Source organism: Agelaius phoeniceus, chromosome 3 (genome assembly GCF_051311805.1).
Source record: "Agelaius phoeniceus isolate bAgePho1 chromosome 3, bAgePho1.hap1, whole genome shotgun sequence".
Classification (NCBI taxonomy): Eukaryota; Metazoa; Chordata; class Aves; order Passeriformes; family Icteridae; genus Agelaius; species Agelaius phoeniceus.
In genome coordinates, this window is record NC_135267.1 from 2853783 (window position 1) to 2877946 (window position 24164).

The following is a 24164-nucleotide window of genomic DNA, read 5'->3' on the forward strand; positions in this document are numbered from 1 at the left end:
CAGAAACCTCCTCTGGAAATCTTTTGTTGGAGGTTTTTATCTCGTTTGATGGCTGGCTCTGGGCTCCAGCACTCAACACACGTTTAATGGCCTGAAGCATCATGTAATGCTTCCCATTCCCAGGATCTCAGCACTCTCAGCTCTGGAAATGCAACCATCTGGGAGGTTAATTGGTAAAAAAACAATTATTGACAGGAAGAGCAGCATCAGTCAGGGAGCAGAAAGTTGGGCTGAGGGCGCTGGGAGGTTCATGGCTCATCTGCATTTGGATACACAGGCAAATTAATCAGAATTCAGCTTCTCAGGTTCAATTGTTTGAAGTTTATGAAATTTAGTTCTTGCTCTGAATTAAATTTGCCTGAAGGTTTGTCTTAATTTACTTCCAGAGGTAAAATTAAGGTAATTGGAAAGAAGGTCACTTCTGCAAATAGAGGTTTTGTATTGTTGGACTAATTGACTTGGATTAATACCTTTTTACTTAAAAATCGAGTAATTTTCACTAAGTGAAGTCAGAGCTGGGGCAGGACCCAAGGATTCTTGCTGTTTTCAAAGGGATTCTGATTTACTTTGATTTATTCCCCATTTCTGAGGTGGCTGGCTCCTGAGTGTTTGTCACTGACCCTGGGCTCCTGTGTGTTGTGTAAATCCACCCCATCACCAAGGAAAGTCTGCCTTCCCTGAGAAAAAAATGCTTGAGTCTTGCAGAGCAGTTTTAATTGAAAATTTATTTTAAAGCAAGCAGTGTTTTTTATCTGGCACAGTAAAGTAGTAAAGAAGAAAAGCTCCCTGGATGCTTGTAGGAAATGTCAGTTTTTGTTTTTGATTTTATTCTTTCTGAAATCTCTAATGAAAACAACATTTCTGTGCAATGTAAAGGTTTTAAAGACAGTCCAAGTGAAAGCTTGGGCAGCTTTTCATGGATCTGTTTTCCTATGGAAAATGCTTCTTCCTTGTGGAGGTAATAAAGGCTGAAAAATCTTGCTTACAATTTGATTCTCAGATTTCAGTGCAAGCCTGCTTTAAACCTCTTGAATCTACACACATAATTCATCCTTCCTGGCAAAAGCTCTGGTGCTGATTTTCCTTGTAAAATCAATAAACAGAGATAAAGAGGGAAAAGATGTGCTGAGATCCTTGAGCGAAGGGGTGTGCTGCTGCTTTTGCAGGTACTTGGGAGAAATGAAATTTAAGGCAATTTCCTCATCTCAAGCTGCTGTTCTTTTTTGTAGGTATTGACTTTTAAATCTTGTTCCTTCTCCAGTTCCTGCAAGGAGAGGAACACTTGCACTGAGCTGAACTCGAGCAGATGGTGTTGGAAAAGTGTGAGCAGGAGAGAGGGACCTGCCACTGCTTTCAAGCACAGATTAAACTCAATTTCTCTCTGTGAAAGCCCCTCTTAACATTAGACCTTGGCTATTTTACCTTGAGTATCCTCCTTTCCACTTGAATTGCAGTACTGCAGTTTAATTGTAATAAATTACCAAGCTTAAATGTGGTGAAATGGTGTTTCAAAAGCTTGGATTTTGCCTGCCTGATATTTGGCTATGGCTAGCTCTGATTGGCATCAGGAATTACTGTCTGGGCATTGAATTCAGCACAGTGGATAATCATAAAATCCCAGACAGGTTTGGGGTGGAAGGAACCCTAAAGTTCATCCTGCTCCACTTTCCACTGTCCCAGGTTGCTCCAAGCCCCATCCAGCCTGGCCTTGGACATTCCCAGGGATCCAGGGGCAGCCACAGCTTCTCTGGGAATTCTGTGCCAGGGCCTGCCCACCCTCACAGCTGAGAATTCCTCCCCAATATCCCATTGAAATCTGCCCTCTCTCAGCCCAAAGCCTGTCCCCCTTGTCCTGTCACCCCATGCCTTTGCAAAATGTCCTTTTCCAGCTCTCCTGTAAGGCCCCTTGGTTATCTGTACTGATAAGGGATGGACGTTGTGCTGGCTCTTAGCACTTCTTCGGTCTTGGGTTGGTTTCAGAGAGGTTTGGGGAAGAAAAAAGTCATTGGCTTAATTTCTTTCCCTTCCCTTCCCTTCCCTTCCCTTCCCTTCCCTTCCCTTCCCTTCCCTTCCCTTCCCTTCCCTTCCCCTTCCCCTTCCCCTTCCCCTTCCCCTTCCCCTTCCCCTTCCCCTTCCCCTTCCCCTTCCCCTTCCCCTTCTCTTCCCTTCCCCCCTTTCCTTTTTCTTTTTCTTTCTCTCTTTCTTTTCTTTCTCTCTTTCTTTCTTTAAGCCAGAAGGTTTTTTTGGGCTCACTAGAAGCCCAAAGCTGCTTCCCTTGGAGCTGAGGTGTCTCAGGGTGATGCTGGAATATGCAGAGCAGAGAGAGCTTGAAGTGTCCCCAGAAGTGCTCAAAGAAGGAGATTTCTCAGATCTTTTCCAGTAGAAGGTGTTTTAGTCACTGATGGTGGCTTTTGGCAGGACCTTTGCAGTGAGGGCTCTTTCATCTCGTGGTGGGATCAGAGTGGGACAGGCAGTCCATGGAGTCTGTCTGGTGCCATGGGGAGCAATTGCTGCTCTTGGGGGAGGATGTGAAGCCACTTCACATCTTCCCTGCTGAGGATTTGGTGTATTCCTGCTAGAATTCCATCAGCAGGGGCACTGGAGGGTTTTCACCAAAGAAACTTTTACCTGCACTGTCCCCTCCATATCCACCCCCAGGCCTTTCCCTGGATGCTGCCTGGGAGCAGCTCTGGATGTGATCACTGGTGAGCACTGTCAGCCAAGCTGTGACATTCCTGCCCCGTCCCACCTGGCACAGCCTGGACATGATCCCACAGTTCAACTTCCAGCCCCAAAATCAGAACAACTTGGTCCCAGGTGCAAGGTCCTGCCAAGCACAACCTGGACACGATCCCACAGTTAAATTTCCAGCTCCAAAATCAGAACACCCTGGTCCCAGCTTTCTTTTCACACATTCCCCAGCCTATCCCATTTCCTGATCCTTATCTTGGACTGTTTGGGTTCACTCTGGCTTGGTTTAATTCACTATTATGGGTACAACCCCTGGGTTTAGTCCTTGTCCCTGTCATTTAATATCTGATTATTCCTTGTGTCACCTCTCTGTGTGGGAACTGAGCCCTTCCAGGTGAGGGACATTTCTCCAGGATGGTGCCCATGGACCATGTTCTTAGGGTCATCTCTATTCACACTAATATTGGCATGAAATTTGCTGATAATAATTGGTGTTCCCATGGCAGGGTTGGCCCTTTTCTAATTTTTCTTGTCTGACTTGACTATGAAAGTGTTAAAGTGTCAGAGGCTTTCTCTGTAGTCCTTTCTGGAACCTCAAAACTTTAATTTTGTCACAACACAGGACCTCTCTATGATTGGTCTTTATCCTAACATGCCAAATTCCCTCCTCTGCCAATGTGCCCAGGCCTTAATATGAAATTAAACCATGGGAAATCCAAACCACTTCAGCAAAAAACTCCAATTTCTGGTCATGGGGTGGTTCAGGGTGGCTGGGGCAGCAGTGCTGATGGAAGTCTGCACCATCCAAGGGCTCCCTCAGCACAAGATGCCAAAATCAGCAGCAAAAGAGAGATAATTGGCTGTATATTTCTCAATTTGTGTGGTTTTAATCCATTAAATCATTTACAAAATGCAATCCCAGGTGGTTTAAGGTTTATGGGGAGGGAGAACAAGGCTGCTTTCTCTTGGTGAGCAAAGAAATTCAAAAGCAATAGGTTGTCTTAGGTGGTACCTCACTAACTCTATTTCTTCATCCCATGGCTACAACTTCAGACTTTACAAAAACTGGTGGTTGGGTTTTTTTAGGGGTTTTGTTTTAGGTTTATTTTTTTTTTAGGAGAAATCCAAGACAAATATTGAAACATCTTAGGTATTCATATTTGAGGCATGTCAAACATCTCGTCTTGGCAGAACCAGGCACACCACATAAAAGTGTAATAAAATAGATATTTTGCTCCTGTCTGCTGTGACTATGAAATTCCCATTTCAATTTCACTTTTTTTGAACAAAACATTACCTTTTAATGTTTAATCCAGATCTGTAAGGCATGCTGAGCTTACAAGTTCATGTGCACCTTTCCTGGCCGGGATGTCTCATTCTAAGGATGTGGGACTCTGTGGGCCGTGACAGTGGAAGCAAGGAACTGGTTTTATTTCTTTAGGGCTTCTTCACAGTTTCTGCAGGCTGCAAGTGCCTCCTTCCAGAAGCAACATAAAATCAAAAGGAGATCTGAGGTTTTCAGTGTTGTGGTTCTTCTCTTTGCACAGCTGGTGCTTCTCAGAGATGTTTCAGATGGGGAAGTGAAACCCCCAGCTTTTATCTGTGGAGTGCTGTGTGTTGATTGCTTGAAGTATTGCAAACTCCCAAGTAGTTAAGTGAAATTTCCAGGAAATTACCATTATTTAGGTCAGCTAAGTGCCTTTGAGATGCCTTTTGTGCGTATCTGTTTCTTGTTGCAGCCATGCTTCATAAAAAAAAAAAATGCAGCTGAAGGAGCAAACTGCTTTGTTTGTGGCAGGATCATGGAATGGTTGGGGTGGGAAGGGGCCTGACAGATCTCATTTCAAACCCCTGCCATGGCCAGGGACACCTTCCCCTATCCCAGGCTGCCCCTTGGACACTGCCAGGGATCCAGGGGCAGCCACAGCTTCTCTGGGAATTCTATTCCAGGGCCTTACCACCCTCACAGGGAACAATTCCTTCCCAATATCCCATCTATCCCTGCCCTCTGGCAGTGGGAAGCCATTCCCTGTGTCCTGTCCCTCCATCCCTTGTCCCCAGTCTCTCTCCAGCTTTCCTGGAGCCCCTTTAGGCCCTGCAAGGGGCTCTGAGCTCTCCTGGAGCCTTCTCCTCTCCAGGTGAGCACCCCCAGCTGATCCAATTCCCACCATCAAAACTTTGGCTTCTTCTGTGAAGTTTCCCAGGTTATGTTTTAGTGCAAGGGAAATGGCCTCAAGTTGCACCAGGGGATGTTTAGGTTAGATATGAGGAGGGGAAAAATCATGGAAAGGGTTGTAGAGTATTGGAACAGCTGCTCAGAGCAGGGCTGGAGTCACTAAAAATGGGCTGGAGTCACTAAAAATGTGTGTCCTCTTGTTCTGTCACTGGGCAGCACTGACAGAACCAGAGGACACAGTCTCAAGCTGCATCAGGGAAGGTATAGGTTGGATATTAGGAAAAAGTTCTTCACAGAAAGAACAATTAAGTACTGGAATGCTCTTCCCAGGGAGGTGGTAGAATCACCATCTCTGGATGTGTTTAAAAAAGACTGGACATGGCACTTGGTGCTGTGCTCTAGTTGAGGTGTTAGGGCATAGGTTGGACTTGGTGATCTTAGAGGTCTCTTCCAACCTCATTATTCTGTGCTTCTGTGATTCTGTGATTCTGTGTGGATGTGGCACTTGAGGACACAGTTTAGTGGTGACTCTGGTGATGCTGGTTGATGGTTGGACTTGATGATCTTGGAAAACTTTTCCAACCTTAATGATTCCGGGATGGTGTGAAACCCAGCAGAGCCTTTGGAGAAGTCTGTGCTGTGTGAAGTGTGTGGCACAAAATGAAATCAGACAGGGAGCTCCCCCCATGCCGTGGGCAATGGAGTGTTGGAATTGAAGGCAGCAGGGTGTTAATGGCAGAGCTGCCTGTCCCTGCCTGGCTTGGTGGCACCTTGGAGCACTCCTGCCAAACACCATCAGTGTCACATCTCCAGGAGATCAGGGGGTGGAGGCTCTGGCAGCTGGGAGTGTTTATTCCATGAGCACTGTCTGTAGTGCTTGTTCTCTGTGGTGACTCTGCCTTTGGTGCTGGGATGAGGGTTTAGGAAAATCCAGGACTGAGTGGAGCTCTCAGGGTTCAAGTTCTGCCTCCCTGGCTTGGAGTGACCCCCATGGGCCACCAAGGGCGTGCTTCCCTAAGTTGGAATGATCCCCATGAATCACCAAGGCCATGTCTCCCTAGCTTGGAGTGACCTCCATGAGCCACCAAGGCCATGTCTCCCTGACTTGGAGGGATCCCAATGAGCCACCAAGGCCATGTCTCCCTAAGTTGGAACGTTCCCCATGAATCACCAAGGCCATGTCTCCCTGACGTGCAGTGACCCCCATGAGCCACCAAGGCCATGCTTCCCTGGCTCCCTCCCATGAGCCACCCAGGCCTGGCTCAGAGTGACCTCCACAAGCCACCAAGGCCTCGCTCAGTGACCTCCACGAGCCACCAAGGCTGTGTCTCCCTGACTTGGAGTGACCCCCCACAAGCTACCAAGGCCTGGCTCTGAGTGACCTCCATGAGCCACCAAGGCCACGTCTCCCTAAGTTGGAATGATCTTCATGAGCCACCAAGGCCTGACTCAGAGTCATCCCTTCAAGCCACCAAGGATGTGCTTCCCTGGCTTGGAATGATCTCCATGAGCCACCAAGGCCTGGCTCTGAGTGACCCCCATGAGCCACCAAGGCCATGTCTCCCTCAGTTGGAATGACCCCTCTGAGCCACCAAGGCCTGGCTCAGTGACCTCTCTGAGCCACCGAGGCCTGGCTCAGTGACCCCCACAAGGCCTGGCTTAGTGATCCCCACAAGCCACCAAGGCCTGGTTTAGAGTGATCTCCACAAGCCACCAAGGCTGTGTCTCCCTAACTTGGAGTGACCCCTACGAGCCACCAAGGGTGTGTTTCCCTGGCTTGGCATGATCCCCACAAGCCACCAAGGCCATGTCTCCCTCAGTTGGAATGACCTCTCTGAGCCACCAAGGCCTGGCTCAGTGACCCCCACAAGGCCTGGCTTAGTGATCCCCATGAGCCACCAAGGCCTGGTTTAGAGTGACCCCCACGAGCTACCAAGGCCTGGCTCAGTGACCCCCACAAGCCACCAAGGCCATGTCTCCCTAACTTGGAGTGACCCCCATGAGCCACTAAGGCCGTGTCTCCCTAAGTTGGAGTGACCCCCATGGGCCACCAAGGCCTGGCTCAGAGTGATCTCCACAGGCCACCAAGGCTGTGTCTCCCTAACTTGGAGTGATCCCCATGAGCAACCAAGGCCTGGCTCAGAGTGATCCCACGAGCCACCAAGGCCATGTCTCCCTGCCGTGGAGTGACCCCCATGATTTCCACGAGCCACCAAGGCCATGTCTCCCTAGTTTGGAGTGATCCCCATGAGCCATCAAGGCCTGGCTCAGAGTGATCCCTGCAAGTCACCAAGGTTATAGCTCCCTAACTTGGAGTGATCCCCATGAGCACCCAAGGCCTCGCTCAGAGTGATCCCACAAGCCACCAAGGCCATGTCTCCCTGCCGTGGAGTGACCCCCATGAGCCACCAAGGCCAGCTCAGAGAAATCCCCACAGGCCACCAAGGCCATGTCTTACTAACATGGAGTGATCCCCATGAGCCACCCAGGCTGTGCCTCCCTAAGTTGAAATGACCCCAGGAGCCACCAAGGCTGTGTCTCCCTAACTTGGAGTGATCCCCATGAGCAACCAAGGCCTGGCTCAGAGTGATCCCCATGAGCCACCCAGGCTGTACCTCCCTAAGTTGAAGTGACCCCCAGGAGCCACCAAGGCCGTGCCTCGCTGCCCATGGCAGATCCATGGAGGCTCAGGGAAGCAGGGCTGGGCTCTGTGTGTGGAGCCTGAACAAATGGCTCATTTGCATGGTGGGCTCACATGTTTGCAGAGTCTGTTTTGGGCTGGAAAGTGCTCAGCTTCACTTTCTGGTGAGCAGGTGTTTGGCAAGGAAGGAGCCATCACACCATCAGCTGGGAGAGAGGAGGAATCTGCTCCCTGAGTGTTGATTCAGAAGTCATGGCTGCTGTTCAGGAAACTTTTATTGGAAGAGTTTTCTGAAGTTCTTTCCTTGAAATTGAAACGAGACACCTGCTGGGCTCCCACTCTTGTGCTTGTAACTCCCTTCTTCCCTGGGAGAAATCCTGACTCCTGTCAGGAGTCCTGCAGAGCCACAAGGTCCCTCCTGAGCCTCCTTTTCTCCAGGCTGAGCCCCTTTCCCAGCTCCCTCAGCCCCTCCTGGTGCTCCAGCCCCTTCCCCAGCTCTGTTCCCATTCCTGGACACTCTCCAGCCCTCAATGTCCTTGTGAGGGGCTCAGAAGTGTCCCCAGGGCTGGAGGTGCCTCAGCAGTGCCAGGCACAGTGGGACCATCACTGCCCTGGTCCTGCTGGCTTCACTATTAAATTGATTAATTAAATTAGTCACTGTTGCCTTGTCTCTTAGTTACTGTGGAGTTCTCATTTATCTTTTTGGTGCTTGCAAGGTTTCCTTTAGGACTGAATTTCTGGACATGACTCAAAATAAAGCCACAACTCCAGATTTGATTCAGACCTCAGCAGGTGCCCTGAAGGGATTCTCGGGCTCTGTGGTGATTTTTGCTCATCCTGGTATATCCTGTTTGTATTGGTGTGTTCCTGAATTGCCAAATGGATGAGTTTAAGCTCTTTTGCTCTTTTTTTCCTGACTCCATGGATCCCTGAGGTGATGGCTGTGGCTGGAGCTGTGGGACTCTGTGTGGGCTCTTCCTCCTCAGCATTCCCATGTCCCTGTCTGTAGGTTTTGTTTGGATTGGCAAATGGGAATTTACCATTTTTTAAAACACTCCTGCAGCTTTGCAAGCTTTCATCCTGAAAAAATGAAGCCTGTCTGCCCTTTCCTTCTGGAATGATTACAGAAAGGTTTTAGCTTTAGGGACAATATTGGACAGAAGCTGCTGTTGGAAGGCAGAGGTGCAAATGGGATTTCCTAAACGCTGCCTTGCTCCAGCTCTGCCCTTGTGTAACACAGTGGCAAAAATAGCAGCTCTTTCTGGGAAAACTGGAGCACTCTTGGAAGGTCCCACCTGTTCTGTGCTCCTTAGAGTTCCTTTATGTTCCTTACAGTGCATTTTCCAGAGGGATTTTGGCACTCTGGGAGCTGGGCACGGCAGCAGCCACGGAGCTGGGGCTGTTGCCTTTTTCTGTGGCCCTTTTGTGGGGATAAGTAGGTCAGTGGCACCAATGCTGCTCGTGGCACTTCCCCCTGAAAGCAGAGCAGAGCTCTGGGGCTGTTTCCTGGCCTCTTGCTTTATTCAGGGTTACGTGTTTGGCCTTCAAACTGGCACAGGGTGATGACTCCACTCTGCTGCTGTGGCACTGCCTTTCCTCTGAGGCTCTGAGCCCCTCATCCCACAGCACAAACGTGCTGAGGGACTCAGGGGATCCCTGTGCTGCTGCTGGGTGTGGGTTTGGAAAGGTGATGGGAGAAAATGCTGGCAAGGGGTTCCCATTTCTACCACAGCCTTTTATTCCAGATTAGCCCACGCTGCTTCCCCGGTGGTGAAGCCCCTGTGAAGGGTTAATACATTGTCTCAGCAATTTAGAGTTGATGTGGAGTGAGCTTTGGACTGGAGTTCTATTATTCATTGTTTTGGCCTTCATTTTGAGGACCTCAAAGCATTTTACAAAGAGCTATCCCTGCTCTGGAAAACCAGCAGAAGGTCCTGGGTACTGGAATATGTTCTCTTCCAAAAAAAACCCCCAAACTTCAGAGCTACATGGCTGAAGGGTCAGCACCCTTTCCTCCTTCCTTTCATTCTTTTATTGTGTTTAACTTGTGGGTGTTCAATGCCTTTTTTTAAATTATTTTTTTAATGCTTCCAGTTTGAATTTTTGTACGTTGCTGGCATTTCTTGCTCCCATGCTCAGATTTTATTTCAGTCAGAGCTATGAAATAGTTGAAGTCAGACCAGCACAAGATGATTAATTTTTCCTGTCTCCCAAGATCATCTTTGGAGACTATCAAGACATATGTTCTCAAATAGACTCCCTGGTAGCATGGGGGTTATGGGAATGGCTGAGCAAGGCTGTGCCCTCTCCTTCCTGTAAAACTTGGGATGGTTGGAATATGCCAATCAATCAGTTTTGTGTAGTGCTTACATCTTTTGCTCAAAACAAATTTGCAAGATGCCTTACATCCTGCTGAACAGGAAGTAGCTTTTGCTTATATTTCTCCTCTCAGCTGCTATTTGTGACCCACGAGCTCCCTGGTGAATTCCCAAGGAATGCTGCGAGCCAGGGAACAGGAGCAGAATTCCCTGAGGTTGTTCAGAAGGGTCTGAGCCACATCTGGGAACCAAACCCCACACCCTGCCCTTGCCTTAACTACTGTACAAGAATTTCCTCCTCCTGTGCCTCTAATAGAAACTGCAGGGCCAAATGAAGTGGGCAGATTGTAATCACTGCTGCTGAGTTATCCCAGCGGTGGAATTACTGCAGCCCTCTGCTTTTCCCTACTAATTTGGAAAGTTTGCTGCCTCTTCCCTCCCCCCCTTCCCTCCCAGAGCTCCACCTTGCCACATTCCAGGCTCTGCCTTGTGGGAAAAAGAGCCCGAATGACCAGAAAGAGCCCAGATGTTGTGGCTGGGGGCAGGAAGCACAAGTCAGCTCTGCCTGATTTGTGAAGCTAAAAATAGTGAGAGCATTAATACAAATTTCTTCTTTCAGCTGGCTGGGCAGCCTGGCCTCTCCAGAGGCATCTTCCCTGTGGGAGCCCTGAGCACAGGGAGCAGGGCAGGCAGCTCGTTAGATTAATTCCTCAGTGCCTTGGTTCCTTGTTTTATTTGCATTACAGGAGTGCCTGCAGGCCCGAGTGCAGCTGTGTGAGCCTAAAGATGCTCGGGATGAATTTCAGAGTAAGGAAATGTAGTGAGTGACAGGGAGGGGACAGAACCTGCAGCCACGTGGCACCGACAGCAATAAACCTGGGGTGAGTTGTTTATTTTCTGTTACCAGCACAGTGAATGCCTTCAGCTCTTCCCCAGGCTCCTCACTGGGAGCTGTGGGATGCCTGGTGGATAATTGGGAAAAGCAGGCACTGTCCCCTTCCTGAAGCAGTACAGGAGGGTGGTTGCTTGGGATGGTCTGTCTGCATGGTGAATGTCCTGCACAACCTTCCAGAGTCACTCCAAATCCCCTTTTCAGTGATTTCATGTCAGGGAAAGCCAGTGGGAGAGCACATTTGGGCATCTGGGGCACTGGGGAGTGTCTGGACAGCATTTTCCAGCCTTATGGGTGGGGTGGGGAGGGTAGGAACAACGTGATCAAAGTGGCTTTTGTTCCCTGCAGCATAGATTATAGTAATGTTGCTATGGCCACAAATCTCCCTCAAATTGCTGCAGACAATTCATGAATTTCCTTTTTTATTACATCCTAACACTGAAAACCAGCGAGGCTGCCAGAAACCTCTCTCAGGGAAATCTGTAACCGCTGGAGATGTCAGGAGCTGCAGGAGGGGCTGGAATACAGGTAGTGTGAATATTGCTGTACTGGGGGATGCTGTAAAAAGGGAATCTCTTGTTGCTGGAACTTTGGGATTATTTTGAGGTGAAGTAATTAAATTAACCCAAAATATCTAGCTGCTCACTTTGATCCCATGACTCCTGATTAATTAGTTATTCCCATCTCCAGGGTAATTGGAGTACCAGCATGCCTGAGTCATAGGCAGTGCAGCCCTGTAAGCTTTATCCTGTTTTGCTTCCTTTCCCAAGGAAGCTGTGTGGTCAGGAGAGCCTCACCTGGCACAGCAGTGGGAGATCCCTGGCTGGGAGATCCCTGGCAGTGCTTGCTGCTGCTGCTGCAGCACATGGGAAGTTTTATTTTTTCCTCCTGTTTGTAGCTTTGCTCCCTCACAAAGGAGCAGAATTCGGGTGCTCTGAGCACTGGGGGTGAGGGATTTGTGATTGGTTTCTTTCTGGTTTATGTCAGGCTGTACATCTTGTGTGAAATCACTCATCAGAAACTCTTGTCTTTGTGGGCAGAGAGGGAGGGAGAGGGGAGGAAGTCGGTTTAGGTTGCAGCAGAGCTTTCTCATCCCACAGCTCCCTGTGAATTGGTCTGTGGGGGTTCTCTCAGGGCTTGGGGAGCAGGGCTGTGAACAAGACTCCTAAACACCACTTGGTCACTGCCTTCTGTGGCCCTGGGCAAGTCATTTAGCTCTCTCTTGCTTAAATTAGCCTAATTAGTGCCTTTAAGGCATCTCAAATTTCTGGTAATTGTTGCTTCTGGTTGTACACCAAGGCAGTGACCAAGAGCCCCGGGCATGTTCAGCCTGGTTCCCTGTTGGTCTGCAGCCCAATAAACATCCAAACTCCTTTTGCTGTTTGATGTGGCAGCTTGGAGGTGATGCCTGAGCTTAGAATCCCAGAAGGTTTGGGCTGGAGGGACCTTAAAGCTCATCCCATTCCACCCCCTGCCATGAGCAGGGACACCTTCCACTGTCCCAGGTTGCTCCAGCCTGGCCTGGGACACTTCCAGAGGTGGGGCAGTCACAGCTTAACCCAAAGCATGGCTGTGGCCATTCCAGCACTCAGATTGTACTGCTGTGACCTTGTTGGAAAATCAAACCTCATGTTATTTTCATCCATTTGTTAGTTTGATCCCTGTTGAAACCCATCCTTGGTCCTTGTCCTCTTCTGGATCATGGGGTAGATTTTTTGGTTCCATGTGACAGAGCACGAGCTTTTCTCTTCATTTCACAGGCTTAGATTCACATTTTGTGTGTCTGCATTTTGTATTATTTGAGGAACTGCCAGATTTATGCTTATTAAATATGATGGAACCTTTCTGTCCAAGAGTAGAAATCACAGAAACACAGGATTTGGGTTTTCAGGGACCCTAAAGATGGAGTTCCAACCCCCTCCCCTGGGCAGGTTGTGCCTTTCAAGTGTCTGGGTAAAGCCCAGCCAGTGTTTTGGTTCTTTCATATTTATGGTTTATTCTTCTTGGGCTGCCTGGTTTTTGTGGCTATTGTGGGTCTCTTGTGTAGTGCTTCAGCAAGGATCAGCATTTTGGGGTGACTCTACACAAAGCTCAGGGAGAAATCCTGATGATTCACTGGAGCCTCCTGGAGCACTTCTGTGAGGAGACAGAGAAGGACAAATGTGTAGGAGCTCAGAGATGGAATGAGGATTGTGGTGGAGATGGAAAAAAGGAGGGAAGTGTCCTGGAGGAGGAATGGGGGATGAGGAGACACATTCAGTTTGTGGGCAGAGGCCATACACCCTCATTTCATTCTCTTTTTTTCTCCTGTGTTTTTTACTTCCTTCTCGTGCACTGCACCCACACTTTTCATTAATTTCTAAGAAGAGAAATAAAATACTGAAACTGTTTTGGCAGCTTCAAAAGCAGGAAATCCACATTACTGTGGTGTGGCTCTATCAGCCCCTTCTCACACTGGTGGCCTGAGCTTTTCCACCCTCAAGTGCCCTTCCCATGGCACAGGGAGCTCAGACTGGGCTGCTGGGCCTCTCTGAGCTCCATGTCTGGCTGGAGAAATCCAGACTATCCAGAATGGATGGGCTTGGACAGCTCCAGCACCCACTGACCTGCTCAGTGCAGTTCTGATGTCCCACATCCATGGTGAATTCTCATGTTCACCCCACACATGGTCTTGTAACTGATTGAGCAGAAAGATTTATGTTCAGGGGAAGTCATAAATAAGCTCTTTAGTATGCTAAATGTTAGTGTGATGTTTTTCTTCTCCAGAACTGGAATGCTTGGCACAAGAAGGATGTGGATCTCTTAGAGTGGGTCCAGAGGAGGCCATGGAGATGCTCCAAGGCTGGAGCCCCTCTGCTCTGGAGCCAGGCTGGGAGAGCTGGGGGTGCTCACCTGGAGAGGAGAAGGCTCCAGGGAGAGCTCAGAGCCCCTTCCAGAGCCTGAAGGGGCTCCAGGAGAGCTGGAGAGGGATTTGGGACAAGGGATGGAGGGACAGGACATAGGGAATGGCTTCCCACTGCCAGAGGGCAGGGATGGATGGGAATTTGGGAAGGAATTGTTCCCTGTGAGGGTGGGGAGGCCCTGGAATAGAATTCCCAGAGAAGCTGTGGCTGCTCCTGGATCCCTGGAAGTGTCCAAGGCCAGGCTGGACAGGGCTTGGAGCAGCCTGGGATGGTGGGATGTGTCCCTGCCCATGGCAGGGAGTTGATTTTTTAGGAGTCTCCTACAAGATGATCTTTCAGGTCCCTTCAACCCAGACCATTCTGTGATGATTTGAGGTGTCACAAATGTGTGTCAAATGTGGGTCCTTTGTAGTGTCTCTGGCCACATTCTGCAGAGGACAAAGCATGCAGCAAACAGCACACGTGGCTCCAGGTATGTTCCCTGTGAGAGGGATGGATCCATCCTCCGGTGCAGGGAATTCTCTGTCATGCAGCAGGTGCAATGTGCTGCTTCTCACCCAGAACTTGCTGATTTTTCCTCTCCTTCTTTTTCACGGGATTCTTCACTGCCAGGCTTGGGTGGGCTCAGGAGCTTTGTCATAAAAAGCTTCCAGCTCTAATCCCTCAGTGTGCCATCAAAACACAGATAAAAAATGCTACAGTTCCTCCTTGGTGTGTGTGTGTGGAGGCAGAGAGGGGCTGGGAGGTGGATTTTTGGAGGAAGGGCTGTGTGGAAATCTTTCCCAATTCCATTCCTGTAATCTGTGTTTAACATTCTTGTTCTGTGCTTCAGCCCCTCACCTTTAACTGCAGAGCTCTGAGATTGCTTATCTGAAAGAGATGGAGGTTCATTATGTTAATTGGCTCTGAAATGACTGCAGCAAATATCAGTAATTGGTATTATTATTCTGCTCTTGTTGTGGCCTAGGGTTTCCAGGGAGCAGAAATGAATATGGAAACCTGCTCTTTGTGCTGTGCTTGCTGTCAGAACCTCATGTGAGGCTGGGGTTTCAAGAGCTGCTCAGTGATTCTGGTAGCAAAGAGTGGGACTGGTGACATGGAGAGGGGAAAGATCCCTGCTCAGAAATGTTTGTGTTTAATCCCAGCTCCAGGAGAGCCCCCTGCAACGACTGAGGGGAGTCAAAACTGTGAATGCAGCAAAAACACGGCCACTTGCCAGATGAACTATGGATGTGTGGCTGGAAAATTGATTTCAGGAGGGAGCAAGCGTGGAATAAACTGGTGCTGCCACTCCTGACTGTGCTGCCTAAAATTGTTTGGAGAAGGGATAACTCCTCCTGGCATGGTGTGTCTGCCTGCTGCTGACAGCACTATTTCTACCCAGTTATGAGATGGTTTTTCCTCAAAACTCTTCTCTCCCAGCTCTCTGCTTTGTCCAGAATGGTTTTGTCCCTCATGAGGCAGAGTGGAGCTTTCCTGCTGGTGCTGACAGGAGTGAGCTGGGGCATAACTTGATCCTCTCTAAGCTGCAAAGCAGAGCAGCATTTTGGTAATTTGCTGTAATGGGATCTCTGTGCTCAGCAGAATTTGTAATGTCAGTTGGGATTTGGTGTGGATGGGAGGACATCAGAAACAAGGGAGGGTGGCTGGATAATTCCTTCTGAGGGGCAACAGTGGGGCAGCTCTGATCCCTCTGTGAGCAGGCACAGGACACAGGGAGTGGCTGGAGCCAGGAGTGTCCAACCTAACCCAGGAAGGTTTAGGTTGGATATTAGGAAAAGGTTCTTCCCCCAGAGGGTATCAGGCACTGGAACAGCTCCCCAGGGAATGGGCACAGCCCAGAAGCTGCCAGAGCTCCAGGAGAGTTTGGACAATGCTCTCAGGGATGCACAGTTGGTATTGTTGGGGTGTCTGTGCAGAGCCAGGATTGGATTGAGATCCTTGATGTCCAACCCATGATATTCTATGATTCTATAATGGATGAGGAATTTAAGAAATTCAGGGTAGGAGGCAGAAGCTGGAGTAGGGACAGCCTGAGCAGGTAAGAGATCAGCTCCACAGACAGGAAATGAGAGTGCTGGTGTTCACAGGGGTCCCAGGATGGGGGAAGAGATGAGAATGTTGACTCCATGTTTCAGAAGGCTTGATTTCTTATTTTATGATATATATTATATTAAAACTATACTAAAAGAATAGAAGCAAGGATTTCATCAGAAGGCTGGCTAAGAATAGAAAAAGGATGATAACAAAGACTTGTGACTGACCCAGACAGTCCAGACAGCTGGGCTGTGATTGGCCATTAATTAGAAACAGCCACATGAGACCAATCACAGATGCACCTGTTGCATTCCACAGCAGCAGATAACCATGGTTTACATTTTGTTTCTGAGGCCTCTCAGCTTCTCAGGAGAAAAAAATCCTAAGGAAAGGATTTTTCATAAAACGTGTCTGTGACAAATGAGAGTGAAGGAAATGTGAAACTGCTTCTAGTTCCTTTCTTTCCAAGCCCATCTGTTTGTTTCCACTGTGTTCCCAGGTCATCCCTAGGGGTCTGGCTCTGGCAGAGGGCTGGAGGGTGACCTGCTGAGGAATGCTGGGCTGCTGCTGAGCCATGGATAGCCATGACTGGGATATGGCCAGGACACCCAGGAGGGGTTTGGGAGAGGGATGTGGCCATCCTGACTGGAGGGAGAGTAAACCATGCTCAGTGTGAAAAATGCCAATCACTTGTTTTGAAAATTTTAAAAGTTTCAGAGTAATAAAATGGTTATAAAAATAGTAATACAACTAGAGTAACAATAATTTGGACAATCTGAATTAGGATAATATGAGACAATAAAGACAAAGAGTTACGGACGTCAGGGTACCTTTTTCTGGGCAGCAGGAGCCTGAAAAAGGACACACATTTACAAAGGATTAACCCTTAAAAGCAACAGCCTGTTGCATATTCATACACCTCATACATGATGCATAAATTCCATTCAAACACAGGATTCTGTCTGGTCATCCTCAGCTTCTTCCTCTGAATCCTGACAGCACCTTCAAGGTAGGAAGAAGTTCGTTTCTTCTGATAAGAGGGCAATAAATTCATTTTCTCTGAAAGATTCAGGTGTCCTGTGGCTGCTATCTGCTGCAAGTCCTTTCTTTAAAAAAAGTGTCTTACATAGCATGGTTTCTATTTGAACATTTTTTTATAACCTAAAACTGGATTTACCACACTACTTAAGAGAATGAATCCAGCATTAGTTTCTAACACAACACATACAATATTCATTTGAATATTTGTGAAAAGCCAGTCATAAAATTCATGCATTTTTCACACTCTGTGTGTAGAGCACAGGAGTTATTCCTTCTGCATCGTGGAAGAGCAGGTGTTTGTAATGATTCCCCTCCTGTTCCCTCCTGTCCTGTAGCAGCCAGGCTGGAAGTTACCAAGGGAGTTGCTTTTTCCATCCCTGGGGTCCTGTAATCAAACCCCAACTACATTTGTCCAGACCAAATCACAAATACCTGAGGGTATTTGTATTATAATACCTGTAAATCAAGCCAGGTGCTGATTGCACTTTTACCCTCATCTACAGCTCCAGGCATCCTGGTTTCTACTCCCTGCTTTTCCAAGCATTAGTTTGCTTGACAAAACCAGATCTGCATCACCTATCCAACACTGGAATCACTGCTGATGCTCATTAAAAGCTGAGTTCCACTTTTGGAGCTGCTGTGAGTTGGGAAGAGTGTTAGAGCCATGTTACAGCTGTATGGGATACTTAAAAAGAATGGAAAATACTGATTTGCAGAAGGAGAGCTGCTTGGAGGCAGTGGATGAGAACATGGTGGGCAAGGGAATCCTTTTTTTCTCTCCAGCTGCCTCGTGGATGCCTGGAGCTTTGTGAAGAAATTTGCCACAGTCCGATGCACTCATTGGGGAATTAAGGACAAACTTTGATGGTACTGTTTTAGGACTGTTTCCTTATTATTTGAATCTTTGCTCAGAAAAAAGTCTCAAGGTTTTTTTTCCGCCGTGTCTCTGAGTCCTCTCTGAGCAGCACAAGACACTGCTGACCTTTCAGCAGACTCAGATTTTCCGAAGTTTCGCCACTTTTTATTTAATTTTTTATTTTTAAAAATAAATTATTCCTCAGATTGAAGCTGGAATGATACAACTTCCACCTGGGAACTATTTTAGATGTAATTTGAAAAAACAGACTGTAAAACACACACTCATAAAAACAGTTTGTCCTTTCCAATGTACTAGAAAATGATTCTCAGCAGCCTCTTAATGCCCTCTGCTCGCCTGTATTTAAGCTCCATGGCATGCTCAGAGACACAGTTACACTGGATTTTAATACTGAGTCACACATAAATTCCCAGTATGGATCATTTGGGGGAGATTAATATGGAGAATATGTTAATAGTAAAGAATTTGAAGTCATTGCAGATTTTGCAGCGCTGAGTGTGCCCGAGGAGCTCGGTGACTGTAAAGTTGCTGTCCGGTTTGGCTTGGAAATGAGATCACTCAAAAAATGTGCCTTGAGCTTTGGAAATTCTGTGGGTGTGCACAAATATTCCTGCCTTAGAACCATGGAATCCCAGAATGGTTCGGGTTGGAAGGGACTTTAGAGGTCATCTCATCCCTTGCCATGGGCAGGGACACATCCCACCATCCCAGGCTGCTCCAAGCCCTGTCCAGCCTGGCCTTGGACACTTCCAGGGATGGAGAAGCCACAGCTTCTCTGGGAACTGTGTACCAGGGCTTCACCACCCTCCCAGCCAAGAATTCCTTCCCAAATCCCATCTAACCCTGCCCTGTGTCCTGTCCTTGTCCCATTCCCTGTGCCTGGGGTCTCACCACCCTCCCAGCCAAGAATTCCTTCCTAAATCCCATCTAACCCTGCCCTGTGTCCTGTCCTTGTCCCATTCCCTGTGCCTGGGGTCTCACCACCCTCCCAGCCAAGAATTCCCTCCCAATATCCCATCTAACCCTGCCCTGTGTCCTGTCCTTGTCCCATTCCCTGTGCCTGGGTCTCACCACCCTCCCAGCCAAAACGTCCTTCCCAATATCCCATCTAATCCTGCCTTGTGTCCTGTCCTTGTCCCATTCCCTGTGTCAGGAGCCTCACCACCCTCCCAGCTAAAAATTCCCTCCCAATATCCCATCTAACCCTGCCCTGTGTCTGTGGGAAGCCATTCCCTGTGCCTGGGGTCTCACCACCCTCCCAGCTAAGAATTCCCTCCCAGTATCCCATCTAACCCTGCCTTGTGTCCTGTCCTTGTCCCATTCCCTGTGTCCTGTCCCTCGTGGCACTATCCAAAGGTGTGGATCAGTTTTTTGCAGGTTTCTGGAACCCAGCTCCCCACTTTTTGCTTTTTAGCATTCCTTGTGCCTCCATCTCTAGTCAGGGCAATTTTTGGGTACGAGGCAGGAGCGAGGCACCACTTACCAGCTTAAGGATTTACCAGCTGATCCCATCAATTTTCCATAGGGTGCCACTGATTTCCCAGGCTTTGATTTGATGCTGTTTTTCATGAGCATCTCCCTCAGCCCCAGGGAGGTCCCTTGATTAAGTAATTAGTGCTCTGTGGGACCTCATGGGGAGCCCAGGCTGCCTCAAATAATGAGCTGAGACAAGAGTGGCAGCATCAGATGGATCCTGCCCCATCCCTTCTCCTTCTGGTTCTTTGTTTTTCATGGTGGGCTTGGTTACGGTGCCATTTGATTTTTGTGAGAGGGGTTTTTTATGTGGAGAAATAAAATTGGGCAAGGATCATGTAAAAATAATATCTGGCCATGTTTGGCCTGCCCTTCCTCTTCTTCATCCCCAGCTTCAGGGTTTGCTGGAGACTTAAAAAAAAAATGCAAACAAAACAAACCAAACACCAAATTGCTTTTGAGTAACGTGAAATCCCAATTATGGAAATGTGAATAATGTATCACAACACACATTCATGTTCTGCCTGCTCAGAAATCCTGTTCAGATGCCTGTGCATGGGCATCTAAAGGGAATTAAAAAAAAAACAACAAAAAAAAAACAACAAAAAAAAAACTTGTTGGGGTGGCTGTGTGAAACCAATACCTTCATGATAGTTTTGGGTGAAAAGCAGCACTGATGTGTAATTCATGGACAAATAAACTACTGAGGTCTTTTCTAAAGGACCAGGCAGCCTGAATTGGGTATTGCAGCAAAGCCAAGCAGCAGAGAAGGGTGGGTGAGGAGCCCTGAGAGGGGATTGATGGATGTTCTTAATCTGGGAGAGGGGAATGGTGGCATTCCTAAGCTTTTTCTGTGTTTGAAAATCCTGTTTTCAATTGTTCTTATCATGCCAAACTTCAGGTAGAACAGAACGTTCCAACTAATTGCTTGCTGGTGCTTTTTGGGAAGACTGTAATGCAAACTGTTCAGCTGTTTTGGAGGATGAGACTGAGCAAATACATTTCCTCACAATTAAAAATAAATACAAATAAAGGCAGGGTGACCAATCCAAGTCACGGTGCCTCTGCACTTGGGAGCAATGACTGGATATTTGGCAAATACCTCATTTGCAGTTCCCATAAAAATCCACCAAAGCTGGGCCAGTTTGAAAACACTGAGGGAATAAGGGCAGGGAATTCAGAGGGAGAGGAGGGAGAAAAGCTGTATTTCTTAATCATCACTGAATGCCACCCTCGGGTTGGATCCTGTCCTCACTGTTCCCATGGACTGTGTCATTTTGGGGAATGCTGGAAACAATCTCTTCAGAAATATTCTTCCCAGAGCACTGGTTTTGAACAGCCTGGATTTGGTTTTTGTAGGGATGATGGAATTCAGTGGGACCTGCCCTCTCTGTGTGTGCCTGTATGTGAAAATACGTATTTATATCTAGGTGTATGGTGGTGAAGGTGATAAAATATCCCTGTATGCAAATGTGATAGTGTTTAAGGATGGGGTTTGGGGCAGCCTGGGGTAGTGGAAAGTGTCTCTGCCTGTGCCAGGGGGTGGAACTGGATGAGCTTTTGGGTCCCTTTCAACCCAAACCATTCTGTGATATATTAAAATCTGAGGCATCCCCTCAAGAGCAGAAGCTGCTGGTCCTTGCCCATGGTCTGTGGCTCCTTGTGGAAGGACAATGTTGGTGCTTTAAGAGCTTCATCCTGGGCCAAATTTGGGTTGAAACAGCTTCAGAAGATTTTAGAAAACACAGCTGAACACATTTTATTTCTGTAGGAATCCAGGCTGGAGGTGGATGGTGCATTGGGCTCTTGGCTTGGAGCCTCATGGGGGACAGTGGGGATAAAAACCTTTATTTTTCTTTTGGTGGAGGTGGTGGTGACCTGCAAGAAAAACAAACATGGTGAAGCATTGAAGAGTATTTTGGACCTATCTTCCTGATACAGGAAATTTTTCCTGGCACAGCAGCTGAGATGACCACACACGTCCCCCATGCTCAGTTAACCCAGCAGGAATTAGTGCAGGAGATGCTCCTGTGTAACAAACCAAACCAACAAAAACCTGCTTGGCTTTCAGATGGAGCCTGTGGCAAAATGAGCAGAGCTCTGGACTTCACAGCCTCCTAATAAAGGTTTTGCAGGTGTTGAAGTTACAGAATTAAACACCACTGCTGGTGGCACCACCCATTGTGCCTGTGGTGACAAAAGCCTGCAGGAATTGCAGGTAACAGGAGGAAAATGTGAGAGTCCCTGAAGGATGATTTGTCTTATCTGCTGGGCAAACACTCAGATTTCCCAGTTTTTCAGGTTATTTTTGTTTGATAGAGAGCAGACAAGCAGATTCATTTTTTAAGCACCTCTTCTTGTGCTTAATCAATTTTCACCTGTCTGTAGTGAAAAGAAATTGAGTGTCAAATTTGTGCTTAAAGGGAGGAGTGGGTTCTCTGTGAGCTGCTGTGAACAAATCCATCTTTGTGTGACCAGGCAGCATCAGAGCTGTCATGAAGGTCCTGTGAGCCCCTGTCTCTGCTCTTTTTTTAATCAGGATAGGAAATAAAAGTCATGGAAAAGCTGTGATAAAGCTGTAAATGTGATCATGGGAGTTCTTAGGAGTAGCTGCATCCCGGCCCTTGTGATTTTCATCAAGTACAGAGAACAAGAAAATCTGTGGAGTTCAAAACACCAGTGGAGTAATAAATAGTTCCAAGAATATGATAAATGACTTGGAGCAATGCAGATGATTTTTAAACTGGAGGGTGGAGTGAGCAGGGTGGGCTGTGCCTGGGGCAGAGGGCTCAGCCCTCCAGGAACTGTGCAAAGGTACTTGTGGTTGGACTGAGCAGCCAAATCTCCTTCAGTTCCCCAAATAACAAGTGTTTAATGCCATCTGTGTCAGCTGGGAAATAGGAACAAAGAATGGTTTTACTGCAGAAACTGAATTTCTGAAAATACTGATCAAGTGTTAGCTACGATACCCGTGTGTTAAAATAGATGTGGGAAAAGCTGGAGATCCTGCAGAAGGAGCAGCAGGGCAGCTTTTGGATCAGGGTGAAAATATCTAGAGTTGAACTTTTAAACTCTCCCACTGTGCTTATGGGTCAGGAGAGAGACCAAAACTTGAATCCCTTCTCTTGGAGAAGGTGACATTGAAAAGTAGACATGGGCTGGGATGAATCACTGCAGCAAACTCCCAGGAAGGGATGGATTTGCTGCCTCTGAATTTATCTTTAGAGGTTGAACTTGCTTTTTCTTTACCTGTGGGAATGCTGAGATATCCAGAGAGGGTGACACCAGCTTGGTGGCAGCAAGCAAAGGAAGTTTCCATTGCCTTTCTTGAAGACAAAATCTCATGGCACATTTTCTGCAGTGAAAGCAAAATGCTGTCATGGAACAGAGGGTGGCTTTGCACCATAAAATCCTGGAAATTCTTGCTTGGATCAGTTCCTTTCAAATAAATTTTGGCAGTGGGCTGGGAGCTTAGGAGAATTTTCTGGAAGGGGATTGTTGTCACTTCTATGTGTTCTTCCTGCTGGCAAAGGAAGAACTGTGCTAAGACAGATTCTGATGTGCCTCGAGTTATTCTTTGCAGCAATTCATTTACCCCTGCTGAGCATCCCTGACTTCATGGTAATTCTCTGTGCCACTCAACTGGTTTAAGGTGAAAAGGATTTGTAAAATCCCCAGCTGTTGGTTCAGGTGAAAAGGAACACCAAGAACCTTAATTTGAAGGTTCAGTTTTTATCCCTGAAAGTCTTGAGCCTCTGGAGTGTGTGTGCAAAGTGATTTCTTTAATAAAGTTTTTCTGAGTTAGATGGGAAAAAATATTCCTTCTTTCCTCTCAAAATTAAGTCCTAATCATGGAATCATTTAGGATGGAAGACTTCTCTAAGATTATTGAGTCCAGCTCTGCCAAAGCCACCACTGATCTTTGTCCCCAAGTGTCACATCCACACAGCATCTAAATCCCTCCAGGGATGGGGGCTCCACCACTGCCCTGGGCAGCTGTGCCAGGGCTGGACAACTCTTTTGGGGAAGAAATTATTCCTAATACCCAATTGAAATAATGTCTTTTGTCTTGTTAATCCTTGTTGATAAATGTAGGAGTAACAGTTCCATGGTAAATGTCCTGTTTTCCTTATCCACCCTCATTTCCACCTTGGAAATCCCTGCTCATTCCTTCTTTTCCTCTCTATGGTTTTCAGACTTGAGCTTGCTGAGGGAATTTAGGGATTTTTAAAGGGAATCTTTGTCCCTTTGGGATTTCAGTGGTCACTTGGCCATACAAAGGTCAAGGTTGAGAGTTGTGTCCCTCCTGCAGGAGGGCAAGAAAGGAGAATTTTGGCACCTGGGGTGGGCGATTGGGAGCACACAGAGCTCTCAGTGGAGCATTTCCAGCCTGAGTTATGCCCTGCCTTGTGTGCTGGCAGCCTCCTGCTCAGCTGAAGGTAAATTAGTACCTTAAATCCCTTTCCCTTGTGGTGACTCAGCAGCTTTTAGGGCATCTCCAACCTGCCTAAATTTGGATCTGAGTCTGAACCCAGCCCTGCAAAGTCTGTGAAGGTGCAGGATAAGGACAAGGAGAAACTTGGCAGGTTTGGACTTGATTCTTGGGGCCAGGGAGGATAATTTCCCAATTTGTTTCTGGGAAATCACTTGGTTTTGTTCAGGTTTATGGAAGAAACTAACAGTTTATCCTTCACCAGCCTGTTAAAATTCCTTTCTCACAGCGGGATCATAAAATCTTTGACTTTCTCTCTGCTTGCAACAACAGGTTTTGATTTCCCTGTTTGTGGGAAATTGGGGCTCTCTGGAGTTTTCTTGTGGGGATTTCTCCCCCCACAGACCCCTCCTGTGTTATCCCACTCATAATATCAGGATTCTCAAGCACCCCTTCATTTCCAGCTCTGCTCTACATGTCCCTTTCTGGAGGATTAATGTGCGGGGTAACCTCTGTGCATAAACAATCCAGGAGCAAATGCTGGAGAGCGAATGCAGTTAATGGACCCTGATGGTTTTTTGGCCATTTTTATGGGACATGATGCCTGATTAGCCTGGGAAATTTTTCTGCTCTTAAATATCAGAGCTCAATTTAATGTTTTGTGTTGTCCAAACATCTGCTGG

General features: G+C 47.5%; 1 protein-coding gene across 8 annotated transcripts in view; it reads left to right on the top strand.

Moving 5' to 3' along the window:
• The window catches only part of EXTL3 (exostosin like glycosyltransferase 3), a 150171-nt gene that overhangs the window by 64242 nt on the left and 61765 nt on the right, over positions 1 to 24164 (top strand). The window contains exon 1 of one of the 8 annotated variants that reach the window (XM_077176479.1): positions 11123 to 11246. The exons of the other annotated variants lie outside the window; for them this stretch is intronic. The gene's annotated coding sequence lies outside the window, so the exon portion shown is untranslated. Of the gene's footprint in view, positions 1 to 11122; positions 11247 to 24164 lie in introns of those variants that run through there. 8 annotated transcript variants of the gene reach the window in all.